This window comes from Pseudophryne corroboree, chromosome 3 (genome assembly GCF_028390025.1).
Source record: "Pseudophryne corroboree isolate aPseCor3 chromosome 3, aPseCor3.hap2, whole genome shotgun sequence".
NCBI classification, from domain to species: Eukaryota; Metazoa; Chordata; class Amphibia; order Anura; family Myobatrachidae; genus Pseudophryne; species Pseudophryne corroboree.
The window spans coordinates 482549410-482573040 of record NC_086446.1 but is presented as its reverse complement, the minus strand read 5'-3'; positions in this window follow the sequence as shown (position 1 = coordinate 482573040).

Below are 23631 nucleotides of genomic sequence, written 5' to 3'. Positions count from 1 at the left end.
GGATGTACCACTACTGCCCTTTCATGGACTGGTGATATGGGGTCTAAGCGACCAGAAGTATCCTTATCTAGGGTATGTGATGACTCAAATTGAATTTACAGATGAATCTATGGGATATCAATCCCCCCTCCCTTTTCTGGCCCTGGTGTGCCCTGACTCCGGCGGATCAAGGAGTTGTATCCATTATCGTTGGGACAAATTCACATCTATTCAAAACCTTGGCTAATTGGTGTATACAGCAGGGTAATATGAGGCAAGCTACCCCAAAAACTGAAGTTAATGTATCCAGTGCCATTGCTCTACCTGAAAGTAACCCCGATACTACCATGAATCCAATTGATTTTACCAGCAAAATTGAGGAATGTTTCAGGGGGAGCGATCTTCCTGCAAGTAACCGGGATAACCTAATTGCGGAAATGCTACTAAGGAAATCCGTTTTCTCCTTTGGGGAGTGGGACTTGGGGACTGCCACTGATGTCGAACATAGAATCCAATTAAGAGATGAGACACGTTTCCAAGAGCACTCTAGAAGGTTAGCTCCAGCTGATTCTGAGGACGTGAGACAACACTTGAAACATCTGCTGGAAAACCATGTGATTGCTGAATCTGAAAGTCCATACGCTTCACCGATTGTGGTAGCTCGGAAGAAAAACGGTGACATCAGATTATGTATTGACTATCGTACCCTTAATACTCGGACAACTGATGATCAGTACACCGTGCCCAAGGTGGAAGAAGCATTGGACTCTCTACAAGGGAGCTGTTGGTTCTCGGTGCTCGACATGCACTGTGGTTTTTATCAAATTCCCATGCATCCTGATGACCGTGCTAAAGCTGCCTTCCTGTGTCCCATTGGCTTCTTTGAATTCCTTAAGATGCCACAAGGTAGCAAAGGCGCTCCTGCAACCTTTCAGTGAACAATGGAGAGAATAATTGGAGACATGTGTTATCGAGAAGTCTTTGTTTACCTAGATGACGTCATAGTATTTGGCCGAACATTGGAGGAGCATAACTTCAGATTATTAAAAGTATTGGATCGGTTACAGAAAAAAGGGCTGAAACTATCTATTGATAAGTGCCGTTTGTGTCAAACTACCGTCAAATATTTAGGTCATATCGTCAGCCGGGAAGTAATATCAACTGACCCTGAGAAGGTAGCAGCTGTACAAGAGTGGCACAGACCATCAAATTTGAAAGATCTACGTTCATTTCTGGGTTTCAGTGGGTATTACAGACGCTTTGTACCACAATATTCTAAAGTTGCCCATCCATTGACAGAGTTGACTAAAGGATATCCACCTGCTGGGCGTGGTCAACCTGTGAAGGGAACGTATTTTAAGCCTCAAGAAGAGTTTGGAGAAAGATGGACGGCCCAGTGTGGAGATGCTTTTCAGCGGCTCAAGTATCTTCTAACCCACTCCCCTTTTTTAGCACACGCGAATCCTGAACTTCCGTATGAATTCCACATCAATGCTTCAATTGAAGGACTTGGGGGAGTGTTGTATCAACAAAAAGATCATCAGTTGAGACCTGTAGCTTACGTCAGTAGAGGGTTGTCCAGCAGCAAGTAGAACTACGCTGTTCATAAACTGGAGTTCTTGGCCCTGAAGTGGGCGGTGGTGGAAAAATTCAACGATTACCTATATGGAGCAAAGTTTACTGTGTATACCGATAATGACTTACATCAACTCCACTGCCAAGATGGTTAGCAGCACTGTCCAACTATACCTTCAGTCTGAAGTACAAACCTGGAATTCAAAATATCGATGCAGATGCCTTGTCTCGACTACCACACCCTATGACAGATAGTGTAAATGATGAATGGGTAGAGTTACCTGCACCTGCTTTACAGGGACTTTGTCATCAGATTTCTATACTCCGAAATTCGCCTCAAGAAGCTGTTAGTGCTTTAGGATCATCCGGTACGGCACTGTTGGATTTCCAAGACTGAAATGGTGATCTGTCAGTATTGTCAAAAGATCAAATAAGACAAGCACAATATAATGACCCAGATTTACAGGAGGTAATACAACAGCTTAAGAAGAGACCAATTGGCAAGGGTCATCCAAATATGTCCAAAAGAGCTCAAGTACTTCTTAGACAAAGAACCAAGTTATTTTTCAAACAAGGGATGTTATACCGGCGAACTCGGAAGACTACTGGTAGAATTAAACTACAATTAGTATTGCCCACCACTTTTGTCCCCATGATATTAAAGGCACTTCATGACCATCATGGACATCTCGGATACGATAAGACCCAAATTGTAATAGCTGAACAGGTATATTGGCCCTATATGAGTCAATACATTGAGAAGTACTGTCGTAATTGTAAAAACTGTATTCTACAGAAGACTCTACCACAGCATGCAGCTCCTCTGGTTCATTTACAAAGTTCTGGCCCCATGGAACTTATATGTATAGACTTTCTTTCATTAGAAGATCCTAATGGGCAAGACAGTAACATCCTAGTCATTACAGATCATTTTACCCGGTATGCTCAGGCATTTGTGACCCCAGACCAGAAATCACTAACCATGGCCAAGACTCTTTGGGAAAGGTTTTTTGCCCATTATGGATTACCTTCACGTATTCACACCGATCAGGGCCCTGACTTTGAGAGTAGACTCATTAAGGAATTGTGTATGTGCCGCGTAATAAAAAATTCCCATACAACCCCCTATCATCCGCAAGGAGATCCACAGCCTGAGCGGTTTAACCGCACGCTCTTGAACATGCTGGGAATGTTAGATCATAAGCAGAAAGTCCAATGGAAGAAATACATCTGCCAACTGGTACATGCATATAATTGCACAAGTAACGAAGCCACTGGGTACTCCCCCTATTTGTTGATGTTCGGGATAGTAGCACGATTACCCATAGATATCAGCCTTGGCACCTCCCCTACCACTATTAACGCCCCGTCTCACTCTAAGTTTGTGAAAAATTAGAGGAAAGAACTTAATGAAGCCTACGATCTAGCTCACAAAGCAGCCCGGCGACAGAATGATAAAAATAAATTGGCCTATGACAAGCGAGTAACCGAACAAGTGCTATCACCAGGTGACCGTGTTCTTATTAAAAGATTGGGTTTCCCTCGACGGCAGAAGATTGCTAACTGATGGAAGGAGACACCTTATCGAGTCATCAAGAGATTGCCTGGCATACCTGTGTATCAAATTGTTCCAGAAAATGATGAAGGACCTGTACTCACCTATCATAGGCAGCACCTATTACCCATTGAAAATAATCTTTTACTCATTCCTAATGGAAGCATGGGAACTAATATTGGAACTTCTTCAATTCCACCTAATTTACCGACTGCATATCCACAAAGCCCCACCTCTGATAGGATAGAGACGGAAGCATCAGAATCAGAATTTGGGTATTTCTATGAGAATATGTCTGGCAACTTATCTCCAATCCATCAAGATGAGATCACTCACCTAGCTACGAAAGACTCTAAGCAACAAATGCCCGAGAGTGAAACAGGTTGTCTTAATGAAGAATCATCAACAGGTGATGCTCCCGAGGCTGGCTATCCCACTGATCCCATATGTGACGCCTATTCTCCACCCGTGTACCCAAGGATACGAAGGCCCCCCAGAATGTTAACGTATGATCAATTAGGATGTCCTAATATTGTTGAACGCACAATACATCCTAGTATAATTTATTCTTGGCCTTACTTTGGGTTTACTCATGTTATTGAATAACCTCATACGAACTCTTTGTACTTTAATTTGTAAGTGTGTAACATTGTATGGACATGTAAGTGGAGATCAGCTTTTCCTCTATTGTATTGAGATTTCATCTGATCTCCAGGGGGAGGAATGTAATACTGTGTACAGAGAACTAGAGGTACCTGTGTGTGTATATGTATGTATATATATATATATATATATATATATATATTTATATTTGCCCCAATATATGGACCAGATGCATATATATATATATATATATATATATGGGAAAAATTGTATAAGGGTACTGGCGACCACTGGTGTTAAAATAATTCTGTTTCAATCCATGTATATAATAAAATAAAATATACAAATTTATTTGATACAGATAAAATATAATTTATATGACGATAAAATATGCAATACTAAAAAAGTGAAAAAAAAATGAAAAAAAGGGGAAATTGGCTGTGTTTTAAAAACACATACGCAAGGTTCTAATACCAAGTTTTACATAAAAAATGAACAGATAAAATGACTAACAATGTTCAAAAATCGGAATAAATAAGGATAAATAAAGGAAGGAGAGTCTTAACTTGTAGGTAGAGGGTCACAGAGGGAGAGCCCAACGCGTTTCGTCCTGATGACTTCTTCAAGGGGTACTGGTGTGCTGGGATAGGGTCTCTATGTATACCCTCTATAATCAGTCTATAATTGCTGATGTCACTTCCTGTTTCAGGGCAGGTCTAATACCTTTTATTAAGAATACATGGAAAATTGTGCCTTACTATATGGGGGACAATACATATAGAGTGAAATATTCAGGTACAAACACATTCTGAAATGAAAATATCTAGAGATCGTGTACTCGGACCGGAGTGCAGCACTTTCGCCACACTTCCGGTATCCTCAAGTCTCTAATGCGCATGTGCAGGGTACATGTGTTCCTCTAGTGTCGGAGTGAGACGTTTCCGCCCCACTTCCGGTATCGTACTCGTATGGAATGCGCATGTGCCGTGGAAGGTCTTTGAATCAAGTTGAGTCCTCGTCATTCTCCCGGAACCGGAAGCCCGTTCACGTCTGATGCCAGTTGTCTTGTTGCCATGGAGATCATCCCGTGAGCCGCATATTGACCCGCATGACGACGTCACTTACACCGGAAGCAGACGTATAGCATACAGAAGATACAGGTCTAATTTACTCAAAGTCCATGCCTCGTTCTGGGTTCTGTAGCATCGTGGAACGCATAGTTTACTCTGATTGGCCAGTTACGTAGATGCCATTGTTCTCCGTAGTAAATATATAGGATGTGAAAATAAAAACAGTTTTAGTCATCATTTAGTGATTATTTTTATCAGACAAAGAGACGAGAGAATAAAAGGAGCAACCATATATTACTGTGTATATGTATTTGTTTACAAACAACATCATAATATATTATGTACAATCGGAAAATCGCATTATTTTAATCGCATTATTTTAATCGATTGCGGATAATAGACGTAATAATTCATTAATATATTAATATTTTAATATGGAAAAGTGCTTGTGCTATAGTGGTATGTGTGATAAAAACCAGCAAGATTAATATTAAAATTAAACGCGAGAAGTGTTTAAGTGATCGCGTTAGTACATATAAGTTCGTTAAGTGCCAGTGCCATATATTATTACAGTGATTCTAACGATCTATGTACGATACGACGTGAGAGATATTCTAGTATGTTAATATTCTATTATTACAGTGAAATTAAAAAGATATAAAGAATTATAAAGTATAAAATGTGAGCAATATTTTTACGAGTGCATATATATGTTGGTGTCGTAATTTACATATGGTGAATACCTTGTTTCCCTTTTGCTCTTCTTATACAGTACCGGATTTTCCCAGGTAGTCACCTCCCCTGGTACTGGTCCGACCCGACACTGTTTTGCTTCCAAGATCGGACAAGGTTGGGCTTTCCCAGTGTGGAATGACTGTATTTATCCAGCAGGAAAACCCAAATTGCCATATGTTTAATTAAAATACATCCTTTATTAGTGATGTGCTAATTACCAGTGATATAATCTATTTACAGTGTTGTGGTTACAGGATAGAAGGAAGAGAGAGTGGGGAACCTTCACAGAAATGGTGCAATCTCGTAGTTCTCGTTAAGTCCCAACGGGTGCATGGTTCTCAGGTGGAAAATCCAAAACATTTCTCTTTGGGAAAGCTTGGTGGCTAAGTCACCACCCCTTTCTCCTAGTTTCACCACTTCTATTGCTTTAAAGGTGAGTTCCTCTGGGTTTGAGCTGTGTTCTGTCATGAAATGTCTCGGTATGGTATGACTGTCCACTTTGTTTTTAATATTCCGTATGTGTTCCTGGATCCTTAATTTCAAAGTTCTCTTGGTTTTGCCAACGTATTTCTTGCCGCAAGTACACTCCAGAAGGTAGATGACTGACGAGCTGTTACAATTAATAAAGTCCTTGATCTTGTACTCTTTGTTATTGCCAACATCACTGAATGTTCTTCTATTGGGATGAAGATATCTACAGATATTGCACCGGCCACACTTGTAAGATCCGATGCACTTGGGCATTGCGCCGTTGTCTGCCATTAATGGTTTAAGCATGCTTGGTGCCAGAATGTCCTTCAGATTTCTAGATTTCTTATAGAGAATATCCGGGTGTGGAGGTAGTATCTCTTTGAGAATTGGGTCCATTAGTAGGATTTTCCAATGGTCATTGAGAGATTTCTTGATCACGTTCTCATGTCTGTTGTAGGTGGTAATGAAGGAAACTCTTTCTCCCTTTTGGTCTTTTACTCTATATTCGAGCAGTTTTTCTCTTTCCAATGCCTTGGTTCTCGTGATTGCCTCTTGGATAACAGTTGCCGGATACTCTTTCTCCTCAAATCTGGATTTAAAAATTCCCAGTTGTTCATCACAATCTTTTAATTTGCTGCAATTTCTCCTGATTCTGTGGAATTGTGAATACGGAATATTCTTTTTCCATTTCTTCAGATGATTGCTATGGTAATGCAAGTAACTATTCTGGTCGACTTTCTTTATATAATTTGTGGTGGTGACTTCCTTCTTTTCCCATTAGTATCAGGTCAAGGAACTCAATGCAGCTGGTGTTAATAGAGGAGGTGAAGGTTAGATTTCGGTCGTTTTGACTTAAAAAGCTAAAAAATTGATTAAAAAGATCCGTAGACCCATCCCAGATGATTAAAATGTCGTCGATGTACCTCCTATAAAAAATTATGTGCTCCTTAAAACGGTGTTGACCATATATAAAAACATTCTCCCAATCCCCCATAAAAAAGGTTTGCAAAGCTGGGTGCAAATGTAGTTCCCATTGCTGTGCCACAGCTTTGGAGGTAGAAATTGTCCAAGAATTTGAAATAATTATGACTTAAAATAAACCACATGATGTCACATAGGAATTCTCTGTGTTGGGGTGAAATTGATGAGTCTTTTTCCAGGAACTTCTTACATGCTTCAATACCCTTGGAATGTTCAATACACGTATATAAAGATTGTACGTCGATCGTTACCCAGTGGTAATCTTCCTTCCATTCAACATCCTTCATTAGATTAAGTACTGCGGTAGTATCTTTTAGATATGATGGCAGTTCTTTCACATACTTGCTCAAGAATATATCGACATATTCCGACAATCTTGATGTAAGGGAATTGATACCCGCTACTATCGGACGTCCTGGTGGGTTCACAAGGGATTTATGGATCTTAGGTAAGAAATAAAATACGGGGGTGATGGGGTTAGAGCGCATTAAAAACTGGTACTCATCCTTATTGATTATTTCAGTTCTGAGGCCTTTTAGAAGTAAATTCCTGAGTTCTTCCACGAAAATATCTTTTGGGTCACTTGGTAAAGTACGGTAGGATTTACTGTCCCCTAGAAGTCTCTTAGCCTCACTGTATAAGAAGAGCAAAAGGGAAACAAGGTATTCACCATATGTAAATTACGACACCCACATATATATGTGTCACAACTGAGGGCCTGAGCTGACGGGAGGCAGCCTCAGTTGTAGGGGCTGAGATGTAACGGAACCTGGGAGGTTGTATCAGACCCCTAGACATGTAAGTAACATGTAGAATAACTGCCCGAAGGCGTGACCACGACAACCAGGATAAAAGTCAATGATGTTTATTATGACAAACTCCGTAACACAGCAGCAGTAAAAGGAAACATAAAAGTCAACAGAGGATAAATACAATTCCTGGGTACTACAGGGTGGCAAGGGCCACAGGCACTGGTAGTGTGAGACAGTTCTTATAATCTTCTAGTTGGAAATTCCTTACCAGGCCTGACTGTAGCAATGGAGAGAACCCAGGATCGTACCAGCTGATGTTCCAGGAAAGGCTGGGCTGCTGAAGGTAAAACGGCTGCTGTGGATACTGGCTGGAACCAGACTGTTGTTGGTACGGAGTGGATACTGGCTGGAACCAGTTAAATAATAAACGAACTTGAGAGCGATGAAATAATAATGAAGTTTGGAGTTTGAGAGCGGTGAAATAATAATACCGGTGGAGAGTGGTAAACTGCAGAAAAGGACACCGGCCCTTTAAGAGAAGCTATACACTGCTGGAAGCTGGGCTGGAAGCAGGTGATTGTTTGAGAGCGGTGAAATAATAATACCGGTGGAGAGTGGTAAACTGCAGAAAGGACACCGGCCCTTTAAGAGAAGCTGTACACTGCTGGAAGCTGGGCTGGAAGCAGGTGATTGTTGTAGCTGGAAACAGGTGAGTCCAGAATGGATCGGAGAGTCAGGCTACACCGCAGATGGAATGCTGGTGCGGGTCTCTATAGCAGAAGTCTGGAGACAGGAGCTGGAACCTGGAAGACAACCACAGGAGAGAGACAAACTGGAACTAGGTTAGACAACCAAAGCACTGACGCCTTCCTTGCTCAGGCACAGCTTACTTATACCTGCAGCAAGGAAGGGGTTGGCTAGGCAATTATGCAAATCAACAATACAGACAGCAGATTGGTGGAAATGCTCAGATGACAAAATCCAAGATGGCTGCGCCCATGCAGACACTTGGAGGGAAGTTTGGTTTGTAATCCATGTGAGAATTGAAACAGTAATGGCGACGCCGGCCACAGGAGACAGGAGACGCCAGACTGACAAGCGCACATTTAACCACGCGGGCACAGCGGAGGCCGCGGCTGATGAAATCACCACTCTGACATTCTGCATGTGGAAACTCAGGAACAGCGGGATCCGGTCCTGGAACGCTGAGCCAGCCTTAGGAGGCATCTGAAGGGTAAGTAATGGCGTCCAGATACCCGGATCGTGACAGCACCCCCCCCTTTAGGAGTGGCCCCAGGACACTTCTTAGGCTTTAAAGGAAACTTTGCGTGGAAATTTCGGACCAAGGCAGGAGCATGGACGTCTGAGGCATTGGTCCAAGAGCGTTCTTCAGGACCATAGCCCTTCCAGTCAATGAGGTATTGTAACTGACCGTAACGGAAACGTGAGTCCAAAATCTTGGCCACCTCGTACTCGACTCCCCGTTGAGTCTGAACTTTGGGAGCTGGAGGAAGTGCGGAATGAAACCGATTCAGGATCAGCGGTTTCAACAAAGAAACATGAAATGTCCTGGGTATTTTCAAGAAGGATGGTAACTGTAACCTGTAGACAACAGGATTGATGACTTGTTCAATCTTGAAGGGTCCGATGTAGCGAGGTGCAAATTTCATGTTGGGAACTCTCAACCTCAAATTCTTCGTGGACAGCCACACACGATCACCCACCTTGAGAGCAGGAACCGCTCTACGCTTTCTATCGGCAAACTTCTTATACCTGAATGAGGCTTTAAGCAGGGCTGCGTGGACGTTCCTCCAGTTATTTGAAAACTGACGCAAGGTGACATCCACTGCTGGAACAGAAGTTGCGGGAAGCGGTTGGAATTCTGGGACTTTAGGGTGGAATCCATAATTAATGAAGAATGGTGTAGAAGAAGATGAGGAATGGTATTGATTGTTGTGGCTGAACTCGGCCCAAGGAAGGAGTTGAACCCAGTCATCTTGAGAGGAAGACACATATATACGGAGGAAGGCCTCCAAGTCCTGATTCACCCTCTCGGTTTGACCATTGGTCTGAGGATGGTAAGCCGTGGAAAACTTTAACTTGACTTGGAGGGCTTGACACAAACTTCGCCAAAATTTGGCTACAAATTGTACTCCACGATCCGAGATGATCTCTTCAGGAAGACCGTGAAGTCGGAAGATCTCTTGTATAAACACTTGAGCCAACTTGGAAGCTGACGGAAGACCGGTGAGAGGGATGAAATGTGCCATCTTGGTGAACCGGTCAACTACCACCCAGATGGTATTAAACTTGTTGCAGATAGGTAGATCGGAAACAAAGTCCATCGACAAATGGGTCCAAGGTCGACGGGGAACAGATAATGGAACCAGTTGCCCCGCAGGCGACTGGCGGGAGACTTTGTGTTGGGCACACTTTGGGCAGGAGGCAATAAATTCCATAACGTCCTTCTTCAGAGTTGGCCACCAGTAGGACCTAGAAATAAATTCAAGGGTTTTCTGAATGCCTGTATGTCCAGCAAAACGGGAAGCATGGGCCCAATGCATGAGCTTCTTCCTTAGAACTGGCTTAACAAAACTTTTCCCTGGTGGAGGCGTAGAGTCCATCCCTACCGTGGAGAATGCCAACGGATTAATAATAGGATGCTTGTCTGCAGACTCGGACTCATTTTCTTGCTCCCATGAGCGGGAAAGGGCATCGGCCTTACGATTCTGAGAACCCAGACAGAACTGGAGTTTAAAGTCAAACCTAGAGAAGAAAAGTGCCCATCTGGCCTGACGAGGATTCAGACATTGTGCGCCTTTGAGATATAAAAGATTTTTGTAGTCGGTAAGTATGGTGATTGAGTGGGAAGCTCCCTCCAACAGGTATCTCCACTCCTCCAGAGCGAGCTTGATGGCTAGCAACTCCTGATCGCCAATGGCATAGTTGCGCTCAGCTGGGGAGAACTTCCGGGAGAAGAAACTGCAAGGATGTAGATGTCCATCTTTGGCCCTCTGGGATAACACTGCTCCTACTCCAACGGAGGAGGCATCTACCTCTAAGATAAAAGGAGAGTCAGTGTCGGGCTGTTTCAGAACTGGTGCAGAGATGAACCGTTGCTTCAGAAGGTGAAAGGCCTGTGTAGCTTCCTCGGACCACTTGGACGGATTAGCACCTTTCTTGGTTAATGCAGTGATAGGCGCCACAATGGTGGAAAAGTCTCGTATAAATTTTCTATAATAATTGGCGAACCCTAAGAACCTCTGGACCCCTTTGAGGCTTAAGGGTATAGGCCAATTCTGGATTGCTTGGAGTTTCTCAGGATCCATCTCTAGTCCGGAACCGGACACAATGTAACCTAGAAACGGAATGGTTTTAACTTCAAACACACACTTCTCCAATTTACAATAGAGGTGATTGACACGGAGACGGGAAAGAACCTCTTTTACCCAGAAACGATGATCTTCGAGATTATTAGCAAAGATGAGGATGTCGTCTAGATAAACCACGACATGGCGGTACAAGATGTCCCTGAAAATCTCATTCACGAAAATCTCTTTCACGAAGTGCTGGAAGACTGCTGGAGCGTTGCTCAATCCGAAGGGCATGACGAGGTACTCATAATGTCCGTCACGGGTGTTAAAGGCGGTCTTCCACTCGTCACCCTCACGGATTCGGATGAGATTGTAGGCACCCCTCAAGTCCAGCTTTGTGAAAATAGTTGCACCACTAACTCTATCAAAGAGCTCGGTAATCAGGGGTAAAGGGTATCGGTTCTTGACGGTAATATCGTTCAGACCTCTGTAGTCGATGCACGGACGCAGACCACCGTCTTTCTTCTTAAGGAAGAAGAAGCCTGCGCCGGCTGGAGAAGAAGATGGTCGGATGAAACCCTTCGCCAGGTTCTCTTTGATGTACTCTTCCATGGAGTGTGTCTCAGGCAGAGACAACGGATAAGTTCGGCCTCGCGGTGGAACCTTCCCTGGAATGAGGTCGATTGGGCAGTCCCATTCTCTATGAGGAGGAAGGATATCAGCAGAGGCTTTACTGAACACGTCCGTGAAGTCTTGATATGGAGGAGGCGGAACATCAGATGACCTGGGGAAGGAAGAACAAACAGGAAGAACTTTGGCTAAACAAGTCTCAGCACAGGAGGGACCCCATGCCAGTATTTGCGTAGTCGTCCAGTCAATTGATGGGTTGTGGAGACGGAGCCATGGAAGGCCTAAAGCCACTGGATGTGTGGCTCTTGGAATCACTAAAAAAGAAATATACTCAGAATGAAGAACTCCCACTCTCAGACGAACTGGAAGAGTCCTTAAGGAAATGACTGCGTCAAAAATCTTGCTGCCATCCACGGCAGTCAAAGAGATGGACGAGGACAGTCTCTCGGTGGGTAGGGACCACCGTTTAACATAAGCTTCGGTTATGAAATTCCCAGCTGCTCCGGAATCAAGGAGGGCAATGACGTTCCTGTAACGTTGAGCAATTTGGAGCGACACTGGGAGGTTACAGTCATGAGGAGATGGAGAGGAGATCATTACTCCTAGCCGGCCCTCTCCTTGGCGAGCTAGGATCTGGAGTTTCCCGGACGTTTGGGACAGGCATTGATAGTGTGCGACGGAGCTGCACAGTAGAGACAGAGAGACTCAGAGAGACGTCTTCGGCGCTCAGCGGGAGATAGACGGGAACGACTAATTTGCATAGGCTCATCCTTGGATGGAGATGGTTGACGAAGAGGAGGAGCAGAAGATTTAGGAGTAGATGATCTTCCTCGCTCGGTTGCTCTCTCTCTGAAACGTAGATCAACCTTCGTGCAAAGAGAAATTAGCTCATCCAACTTAGAGGGCAAGTCTCTGGTAGCTAACTCATCCTTGATGCGTTCTGATAAGCCATGCCAGAATGCAGCATACAGGGCCTCGTCGTTCCATGCCAGTTCGGATGCCAGGATTTTAAACTGTATAAGATACTGTCCCACAGTACGTGTTCCCTGGCGTAAACGGAGAATCTCAGATGAAGCAGATGTTATCCGGCCTGGCTCGTCGAAGATGCTCCTGAATGTAGCTACAAAGTCAGTATAGGAGGATAGCAGGGGATCAGACTTCTCCCATAAAGGTGATGCCCAGTCAAGGGCTGAGCCACTGAGAAGGGAGATGATATAGGCAATTTTGGTACGGTCACTGAAGAAATTGCCAGGTAGAAGCTCAAAGTGGATTTCACATTGATTGAGAAATCCCCTGCAGAACCTTGGAGATCCATCAAATTTTGCTGGCGTTGGAAGATGAAGATGTGGACTGGAAATGGGTAAGGTGGGTGGGGTTACAGCTGGTGTCACTGTAGTGGACGCACCGGACGTGCCAGGTCCACGGAGGGTCGTTTGAATCCCATCCAGCCGTGTAGAGAGATCCTGGAGACAGCGGATGATGTGGCCCTGTGCAGCCTCCTGATGTTCAAGTCGGGCTGCCAGTTCTTGCATCGGCCTGGCCGCTTGATCCTGGTCTCCGGCTGGATTCATTAGGTCAGTGCTTACTGTCACAACTGAGGGCCTGAGCTGACGGGAGGCAGCCTCAGTTGTAGGGGCTGAGATGTAACGGAACCTGGGAGGTTGTATCAGACCCCTAGACATGTAAGTAACATGTAGAATAACTGCCCGAAGGCGTGACCACGACAACCAGGATAAAAGTCAATGATGTTTATTATGACAAACTCCGTAACACAGCAGCAGTAAAAGGAAACATAAAAGTCAACAGAGGATAAATACAATTCCTGGGTACTACAGGGTGGCAAGGGCCACAGGCACTGGTAGTGTGAGACAGTTCTTATAATCTTCTAGTTGGAAAGTCCTTACCAGGCCTGACTGTAGCAATGGAGAGAACCCAGGATCGTACCAGCTGATGTTCCAGGAAAGGCTGGGCTGCTGAAGGTAAAACGGCTGCTGTGGATACTGGCTGGAACCAGACTGTTGTTGGTACGGAGTGGATACTGGCTGGAACCAGTTAAATAATAAACGAACTTGAGAGCGATGAAATAATAATGAAGTTTGGAGTTTGAGAGCGGTGAAATAATAATACCGGTGGAGAGTGGTAAACTGCAGAAAAGGACACCGGCCCTTTAAGAGAAGCTATACACTGCTGGAAGCTGGGCTGGAAGCAGGTGATTTTTTGAGAGCGGTGAAATAATAATACCGGTGGAGAGTGGTAAACTGCAGAAAAGGACACCGGCCCTTTAAGAGAAGCTGTACACTGCTGGAAGCTGGGCTGGAAGCAGGTGATTGTTGTAACTGGAAACAGGTGAGTCCAGAATGGATCGGAGAGTCAGGCTACACCGCAGATGGAATGCTGGTGCGGGTCTCTATAGCAGAAGTCTGGAGACAGGAGCTGGAACCTGGAAGACAACCACAGGAGAGAGACAAACTGGAACTAGGTTAGACAACCAAAGCACTGACGCCTTCCTTGCTCAGGCACAGCTTACTTATACCTGCAGCAAGGAAGGGGTTGGCTAGGCAATTATGCAAATCAACAATACAGACAGCAGATTGGTGGAAATGCTCAGATGACAAAATCCAAGATGGCTGCGCCCATGCAGACACTTGGAGGGAAGTTTGGTTTGTAATCCATGTGAGAATTGAAACAGTAATGGCGACGCCGGCCACAGGAGACAGGAGACGCCAGACTGACAAGCGCACATTTAACCACGCGGGCACAGCGGAGGCCGCGGCTGATGAAATCACCACTCTGACATTCTGCATGTGGAAACTCAGGAACAGCGGGATCCGGTCCTGGAACGCTGAGCCAGCCTTAGGAGGCATCTGAAGGGTAAGTAATGGCGTCCAGATACCCGGATCGTGACAATATGCACTCGTAAAAATATTGCTCACATTTTATACTTTATAATTCTTTATATCTTTTTAATTTCACTGTAATAATAGAATATTAACATACTAGAATATCTCTCATGTCGTATCGTACATAGATCGTTAGAATCACTGTAATAATATATGGCACTGGCACTTAACGAACTTATATGTACTAACGCGATCACTTAAACACTTCTCGCGTTTAATTTTAATATTAATCTTGCTGGTTTTTATCACACATACCACTATAGCACAAGCACTTTTCCATATTAAAATATTAATATATTAATTAATTATTACGTCTATTATCCGCAATCGATTAAAATAATGCGATTAAAATAATGCGATTAAAATAATGCGATTTTCCGATTGTACATAATATATTATGATGTTGTTTGTAAACAAATACATATACACAGTAATATATGGTTGCTCCTTTTATTCTCTCGTCTCTTTGTCTGATAAAAATAATCACTAAATGATGACTAAAACTGTTTTTATTTTCACATCCTATATATTTACTACGGAGAACAATGGCATCTACGTAACTGGCCAATCAGAGTAAACTATGCGTTCCACGATGCTACAGAACCCAGAACGAGCATGGACTTTGAGTAAATTAGACTAGAAATCTTCGGTATGCTATACGTCTGCTTCCGGTGTAAGTGACGTCGTCATGCGGGTCAATATGCGGCTCACGGGAGGATCTCCATGGCAACAAGACAACTGGCATCAGACGTAAACGGGCTTCCGGTTCCGGGAGAATGACGAGGACTCAACTTGATTCAAAGACCTTCCACGGCACATGCGCATTCCATACGAGTACGATACCGGAAGTGGGGCGGAAACGTCTCACTCCGACACTAGAGGAACACATGTACCCTGCACATGCGCATTAGAGACTTGAGGATACCGGAAGTGTGGCGGAAGTGCCGCACTCCGGTCCGAGTACACGATCTCTAGATATTTTAATTTCAGAATGTGTTTGTACCTGAATATTTCACTCTATATGTATTGTCCCCCATATAGTAAGGCACAATTTTCCATGTATTCTTAATAAAAGGTATTAGACCTGCCCTGAAACAGGAAGTGACATCAGCAATTATAGACTGATTATAGAGGGTATACATAGAGACCCTATCCCAGCACACCAGTACCCCTTGAAGAAGTCATCAGGACGAAACGCGTTGGGCTCTCCCTCTGTGACCCTCTACCTACAAGTTAAGACTCTCCTTCCTTTATTTATCCTTATTTATTCCGATTTTTTAACATTGTTAGTCATTTTATCTGTTCATTTTTTATGTAAAACTTGGTATTAGAACCTTGCGTATGTGTTTTTAAAACACAGCCCATTTCCCCTTTTTTTCAAATTTTTTTCACTTTAGTATTGCATATTTTATCGTCATATTAATTATATTTTATCTGTACCAAATAAATTTGTATATTTTATTTTATTATATACATGGATTGAAACAGAATTATTTTAACACCAGTGGTCGCCAGTACCCTTGTACAATTTTTCCCATAAACAATTACAACAGTAACTCACCACTACTGCGTACTTAAGGGACGGCAGACGCCCAAAATTATTGGGAGTGTTTTTAGTTGGGTGTATCTGTAACACTTGTGGCGCTCGCATATTCTCTATCTTACATATATATATATATATATATATATGTATTTGAACGGCCCTGTTACCTGATTGGTGGACTGTGTACCATGGACTGACCCTGGGCACATGTAGGTGCAGGTGACCCTCCTTGCCGCGCGACCAGATAGACAGTATAAATAACGGTGTCCGCCGTTACAGGAGGAATTTTGTCAAGTGCGTAGCCACAGGAGCGGCTTCTCTCTCTCTCTCTCTGGTGCCGCTGTTAGGAGCTGTAAACTGTCAGCAGGTGCCGGGGGAAAGGAGGCAGTGACAGCTGGCGGAAGCGCACTGTGGATGGGAGCGAGAGGGGCGGCCAGATCGGAATGAAGCCCCGCTGATTAGCAGTATTCTCAGCCGCTCAGGTCACCGCCAGTAGTTATCTGCAGCTGACAGCAAGATGACAGCCGAAAAGGATGGAGGGTACTGAGGTTCCACTACCCACCAATGAAATAGCAAGGGGCGTGGTTTCATCAGCAAGCAGCCGGCTATAGGCAGGAGCCTATAGTGAAGACATCAGAGGTCTGTTAAATATTGCACCACAGTCATTGCACCCTAGCACACCCAGGGAGCACAGCTTTACCCCTACAAACAATAGCATAGACTACAGACTTTCTGGACATATTATAATACTGTATGGAAACTGGGTAAAGCACACAATTTAACCATAATTGGTGCAACTCTTCACCTAGCAGCACCTTACTTGAGGAGAAAGTATACTCACCTTTAGTGGCTTGAGGATATAATCAGGACAGTCAGTTGAGGATCAGCTCCTATAATAAAGCAGAGGAGGACTCTACGGTTATTTAACCCCATTCTGAGTATATCATCTTTATATACCTTCTAATAAGTCTTTACAGCAGGATAGGATGGTAATTGGAGCTATAGTGACATCTTGTGGACATTGCAGTAAAAATCCATTGAATCTTTGATATCTTTAATAGGTACAAGTCAGTAAGGATACAATACTGTAACTATGTATGCAAAGGAGAGAGATATTGACACATTTATTCAGTACTAAAGAGTATTTCTGCTATCGTTGGATACAAATCTCTGAGATAACCTTCTACTACAGTAGCGGTATTTAACTCAGTGCAGACTGCATTCTTACCTTAGTGTATATATATTCGACTTTTTACAAGACCTGGAGTGCCGCAGTCTTCTTTCTCTACCTATATATATATTCAGTTACAGGAGATCAATTTGCTGGCCAGCCAATACAAATGCTATATATATATATAAGTAGAAAATCAGTCCCTGCGCAGCATGTCCGTGTTTTTCCAGAGATTATGTTCAGCACCTCCACCAGCTGGCAGCTCAATCCAGCCCCAAGCCAAGGAGCCGTAAGTATTTGTGCTAGAAAGAACCAGGAGAGCGCACTGGTAAGTTAAAAGGTAATATCTTTATAAGAAAAGAGTAATATCCACATACATTATGGTTAAGAGATCCAGGCTCAATGAAAGAAACAGTGTCACCGCTGCACTTTGTCTCGCTCGGTCTCTCTCGCCGGCTCCGGACCCGGCGGGTGATGTAACAACGTCCACAGCAGATAACCACGCCCGGTTAACCATGCATGGTTATCTGCTGTGGACGTTGTGATGTCACCCGCCGGGTCCGGAGCCGGCGAGAGAGACCGAGCGAGACAAAGTGCAGTGGTGACACTGTTTCTTTCATTGAGCCTGGATCTCTTAACCATAATGTATGTGGATATTACTCTTTTTTTATAAAGATATTACCTTTTAACTTACCAGTGCGCTCTCCTGGTTCTTTCTAGCATATATGTGTGTGTGTATATATATATATATATATATATATATGCATATATATAACTTATTATAATACCATAGACTGTGTTATAGACTTTTACCGATTTATATCTAATATTTGTATATTGACATCTAAAATATTTATATATGTATGTTGCATTCAAAGTACAATATATATATATATATATATATGTAAACTATTTACGTTAATAGAGTCAGGGCCGGATTAACAATGGGGAGGATGGAGCTGCAGCTCCAGGACCTCCACTGAAAATAGGCCCACTGCCCACCACAATGAAAAGGCAGATAACAGCCGGCATTACAATGAGTCTCAGTGACTCATTGTATGCCGCCGAGAGACGTGCAGCTCTCCTCTCGTGCACCTCCTCCCCACAGATTATTTCACATGAACTGCAAGGCCGGGGTGGGGGAGAAGCCGCACTTCCCTCTACTCTCAGCTCCTCCCCCCAGACTTTAGTGCTGCTGATGAGTAGGATGGCCAGGTCGCACTGCACCACCTCTGCATTCATGCCCATTGACCGCACCATAGCCCCACACCGCGCTAGCCGCCTCCGGCACCCCTCACCGCACTGTTCCTCCCGCATTGCGCTGGCTGCCCCCTGCACCGTACACAGCGCTGCCTCCTACCGCACTGCGCTGGCTGCCTCCTACACTGTACACAGCGCTGCCTCCTCCCACACTGCGCTGGCTGCCTCCTACACTGTACACAGCGCTGCCTCCTCCCACACTGCGCTGGCTGCCTCCTACACTGTACACAGGGCTGCCTCCTCCCGCACTGCGCTGGCTGCCTCCTACACTGTACACAGCGCTGCCTCCTCCCGTACTGCGCTGGCTGCCTCCTACACTGTACACAGCGCTGCCTCCTACACAGCGCTGCCTCCCACACTGAGCTGGCTGCCTCCTGCACCGCACAAAGCGCTGGCCAGCACCCCCCAGCCGCTGCCCACTGCCTGCTCCCCACACCACGCTGCCCCCCCCCCCCCCCCCCCCCCCCAATCCTGGCCGTCTCCCGCACCCCCGCTGCTACTCACTTCTGCCTTGCTTCACACTGGGCAGAAGTAAAGTCAAAGAGCACATGGAGCCAGGGGGACAAACTGGAGTCGCTGCTGATGTGGTAAGTGACGAGCACACACTCTCTCTCCCTCTTGATCTCTCTCTCTCCCTCTCTCTAGCCATGTCTCAAGTGTATAAAAGGGGCTCTCTCTTCCTCCATCTCTCTTCCTCCTTTTCTCATACGTCCTAGAGGATGCTGAGGACTCCGTAAGGACCATGGGGTATAGACGGGATCCGCAGGAGACATGGGCACACTATAAGACTTTGAATGGGTGTGAACTGGCTCCTCCCTCTATGCCCCTCCTCCAGACCTCAGTTAGACTTTGTGCCCAGGAGTGACTGGACACACACTAGGGGAGCTCTACTGAGTTTCTCTGGAAGGACTTTTGTTAGGTTTTTTATTTTCAGGGAGACCTGCTGGCTACAGGCTCCCTGCATCGTGGGACTGAGGGGAGAGAAGTCAGACCTACTTCTTCTTAGTTCAAAGGCTCTGCTTCTTAGGCTACTGGACACCATTAGCTCCAGAGGGTTCGATCACGTGGTTCGATTAGCTGCTTGTTCCCGGAGCCGCGCCGTCACCCCCCTCACAGAAGCCAGAAGAAAGAAGCCGAGTGAGTATTAGAAGAACAGAAGACTTCAGTGACGGCAGAAGACTCCAGTAACGGAGGTACAGCGCAGCTGTCGCGCTGCGCTCCATGCTCCCACACACCAACGGCAGGGTGCAGGGCGCTGGGGGGGGAGCGCCCTGGGCAGCAAGTTACTGTAAGTTGTTCCCGCTGGCATATGTACATATTAGGTGCCTGGGCACCGTTTACAATACCCCCGCCAGATAACGCAGCGGCCACGCTGCGCGCCATTGCTCCCACACGCCAACGGCAGGGTGCAGGGCGCTGGGGGGGGGGAGCACCCTGGGCAGCAAGTTACTGTAAGTTGTTCCCGCTGGCATATGTACATATTAGGTGCCTGGGCACCGTTTACAATACCCCCGCCAGATAACGCAGCGGCCACGCTGCGCGCCATTGCTCCCACACGCCAACGGTTTTTACAAGGGTGCAGGGTGCTAGGGGAGAGCGCCCTGGGCAGCTATATGTATATATATATATATATATATATATATACCTTTGAGGCATCTATACAGTATGTGGACACTGTATAGGCACCCCCGATAGCATAATAAGGCTATATCATTAGTGGGCTGACGCACCGAGAAGGGGCGGGGCTTAGCCCTCACTTCAGGATACAGCGCCATTTTGTACAGGTCCCCGCCAAAACAGTACAGATGTGGGGAGGCACGGTGTTTAGTGCTATATAGTGGAAAATATAGCACTATTTTAGACAAATGGGCATGTAATCTGTATGTTATGCATATATATATATAGATCGTGTGTTCCCTGTCAGTTATCCACTATAGCTTTAGTCGACATGTGTCATCAGGAGCGAGTGCTCTGTCGTTGATGGGGATCACTGTCGGCATCGCCGACGCCTGTTGGTACTTCATTCTGTAAATGCAGTGTCAGCAGGTCGGTTGTTGTCTACTTGTCAACAGTAATCACTGTAGGGAGACATGGTTAGTATGTGGGTGACTCTGTCGGCACCAACTGTTTTTACTGGGTGTAAATTAACATGCAGTATCTACCTTAGACCTGTATATATGTTTATATGTATATGTATGGTGCAGTTGCCATGGGCCTGTAGCCCGAGCACAGACATGGTAGTATATGTGGGGGAGTGTTATTAATTTTATTTATGTATACTTCCCTCGGTCCCCTCGGAGTTGCGTGACTGTTATTTTGCCTGGTTACTACTCCCTGCTGTCGACGAATACTAGGTTTTCTGTCGACCATAATGTTTCCTGGTAGATCCACAACTGGGGCATTCAGTACATGGTCATACACATTCAGAACACATTAATGTCACTTGGGACACGATGGTTCCGGATAATCCGTTTATATGTATGTTAGGGCTTTGGATATTTCTGTCGCCAGTTTGGCTCAGATTGGGGAAACAGAGGCTCTGTTTGTTCTGTATGCCCCAGCGTGATTTGGGCACCTGCGTCTCTGCAGTCTGTTACACGCTGGATCTGTGATACGATTCGGCGTGCTCGTTCTACGGCTGGATTGCAGTTACCGAAGTAGGTGGTAACCCATTCTACTAGGTAGATGGGCTCTTCTTGGGCGGATGCCAGAGGAGTATCGCCGGTTCAATTTTGTAGAGCGGATACTTGGTCGGGTTCAAACACCTTGGCTAAGCTGTACAAGTTTGCTACCCTGGCTGATGGGGCCCTCATGTTTGCTTAATCGGTGCTGCAGAGTCGTCCGCACTCTCCCGCCCGGTCTGGAGCTTTGGTATAAACCCCATGGTCCTTATGGAGTCCCCAGGATCCTCTAGGATGTATGAGAAAATAGGATTTTAATACCTACCGGTAAATCCTTTTCTCTTAGTCCGTAGAGGATGCTGGGCGCCCGTCCCAGTGCGTACTGTGTCTGCAGTTATTGGTTATGGTTACACTCTCGTTGTGTTTCTTTTCTGTCAGGCTGTTGCTGACGTTGTTCATGCCATGGCATGCGGTATCTTATTATTGGTTGTGTTGACACACTGGTTGTGTTACATATTTTCTCAGCATGTGGCTGTGTATTTTTCATGCCATTGACTGGTATTCTTTTGAATGCCACGTTCTGCGGTATGTTCGTGGTGTGGGCTGGTATGCCACTCACCGTGTTTAAACAATAAATTCTTTCCTAGAAATGTCCGTCTCCCTGGGCACAGTTTTCTAACTGAGGTCTGGAGGAGGGGCATAGAGGGAGGAGCCAGTTCACACCCATTCAAAGTCTTATAGGGTGCCCATGTCTCCTGCGGATCCCGTCTATACTCCATGGTCCTTACGGAGTCCCCAGCATCCTCTACGGACTAAGAGAAAAGGATTTACCGGTAGGTATTAAAATCCTATTTTCTCTCTCTTCCTCCTCCTTCTCTCCCTCCTCCTTCTCTCCCTCCCTCTCTCGATATCTCTCTCTCAATGTATAAAAGGGGCTACCTGATTCATTGTATATAAGGGGCTACCTGGTGCAATATGTATAAGGCACTACCCAGCACAATTTGTATAAGGGGCTACCTGGCTCAATGTGTATAAGGGGCTACCTGGTGCAATGTATATGAGGGTCTACCCGTCGCAATGTATATAAGGGGCTACTTGTCGCAATGTACATAAGGGGCTACTCGTCGCAATGTACATAAGGGGCTACCTGTTGCATTGTGTATAAGGTCTTCCCATCGCAATATATATAAGGGTCTACACGTCGCAATGTGTATAAGGGGCTACCCATCACAATGTGTATAAGGGGCTACCTGTCGCAATGTGTATAATGGGCTCTGCCTGGCACAACGTGTATAAAAGGGGCTCTGCCTGGCGCAACGTGTATAAAATGGGCTTTACCTGCCGCAATATGTATAAAAGGGGCTCTGCCTGGCGCAATGTGTACTACTGTGTGTGTGTAATGTGACTGACAGACACTACTGTGTGTTGTAATGTGATTTGGTACAATTCTGTGGCCACACCTCTTCCTGTGAAGCCATGCCCCTATATTTTTGACACACACCTTCCGTGCGCACTATCCCTGTTTTTAATGGGAAGAGGCCAAAGGAAATGTTTGCCCTGGGCGCCACAAGGTCTAGAACCAGCCCTGACTACAGCATATACAGACTAGGAGGGGAGGGGGGCACACTTACGCATATACAGATTAGGAGGGGAGGGGGGCACACTTACGTATATACAGATTAGGAGGGATGGGCTCACACTTACGGATATACAGACTAGGAGGGGGCACACTGATGCATATACAGACTAGGAGGGGCACACTGACGCATATACAGACTAGGAGGGGGCACACTGACGCATATACAGACTAGGAGGGGAGGGGGGCACATTAATTGGTAGTGTCTAGATCCCCTTTCTTAAAGGACCTTTCCCATAATACACTGGGTCAACGTAACTATCTATTGGAATAGTAACCTGTGCTGAGCGAAGTGAGACTCCAGGCCCAAAGTGTGGCTAGTGAAGTGTGCCTGCGAGGGTACAAAGGAGCCCCCAAAAAACTCCAGAAAATAACTTATAATAAACCTAGATTGGAGAAAAAAATTCAAATGCTGTAATGGCATAAGACAACTTCCGCCCTCAGCTGATGTCACATCTGGGTCCTTAAGCCGCTGGGGATATAGATTCTACCCACACTAGTGCATATACAGACTAGGAGGGGAGGAGGCACACTAATACATATACAGACTAGGAGGGGAAGAGGCACACTAATACATATACAGACTAGGAGGGGAGGAGGCACACTAATACATATACAGACTAGGAGGGAAAGAGGCACACTAATACATATACAGACTAGGAGGGGAGGAGGCACACTAATACATATACAGACTAGGAGGGGAAGAGGCACACTAATACATATACAGACTAGGAGGGGAGGAGGCACACTAATGCATAGACTTTTCAGTAGTCATGTCCCTTTTTTAGGCGCACACAAAGTAATCCCATTTTATTTCCCATACCTCCACTTCAAA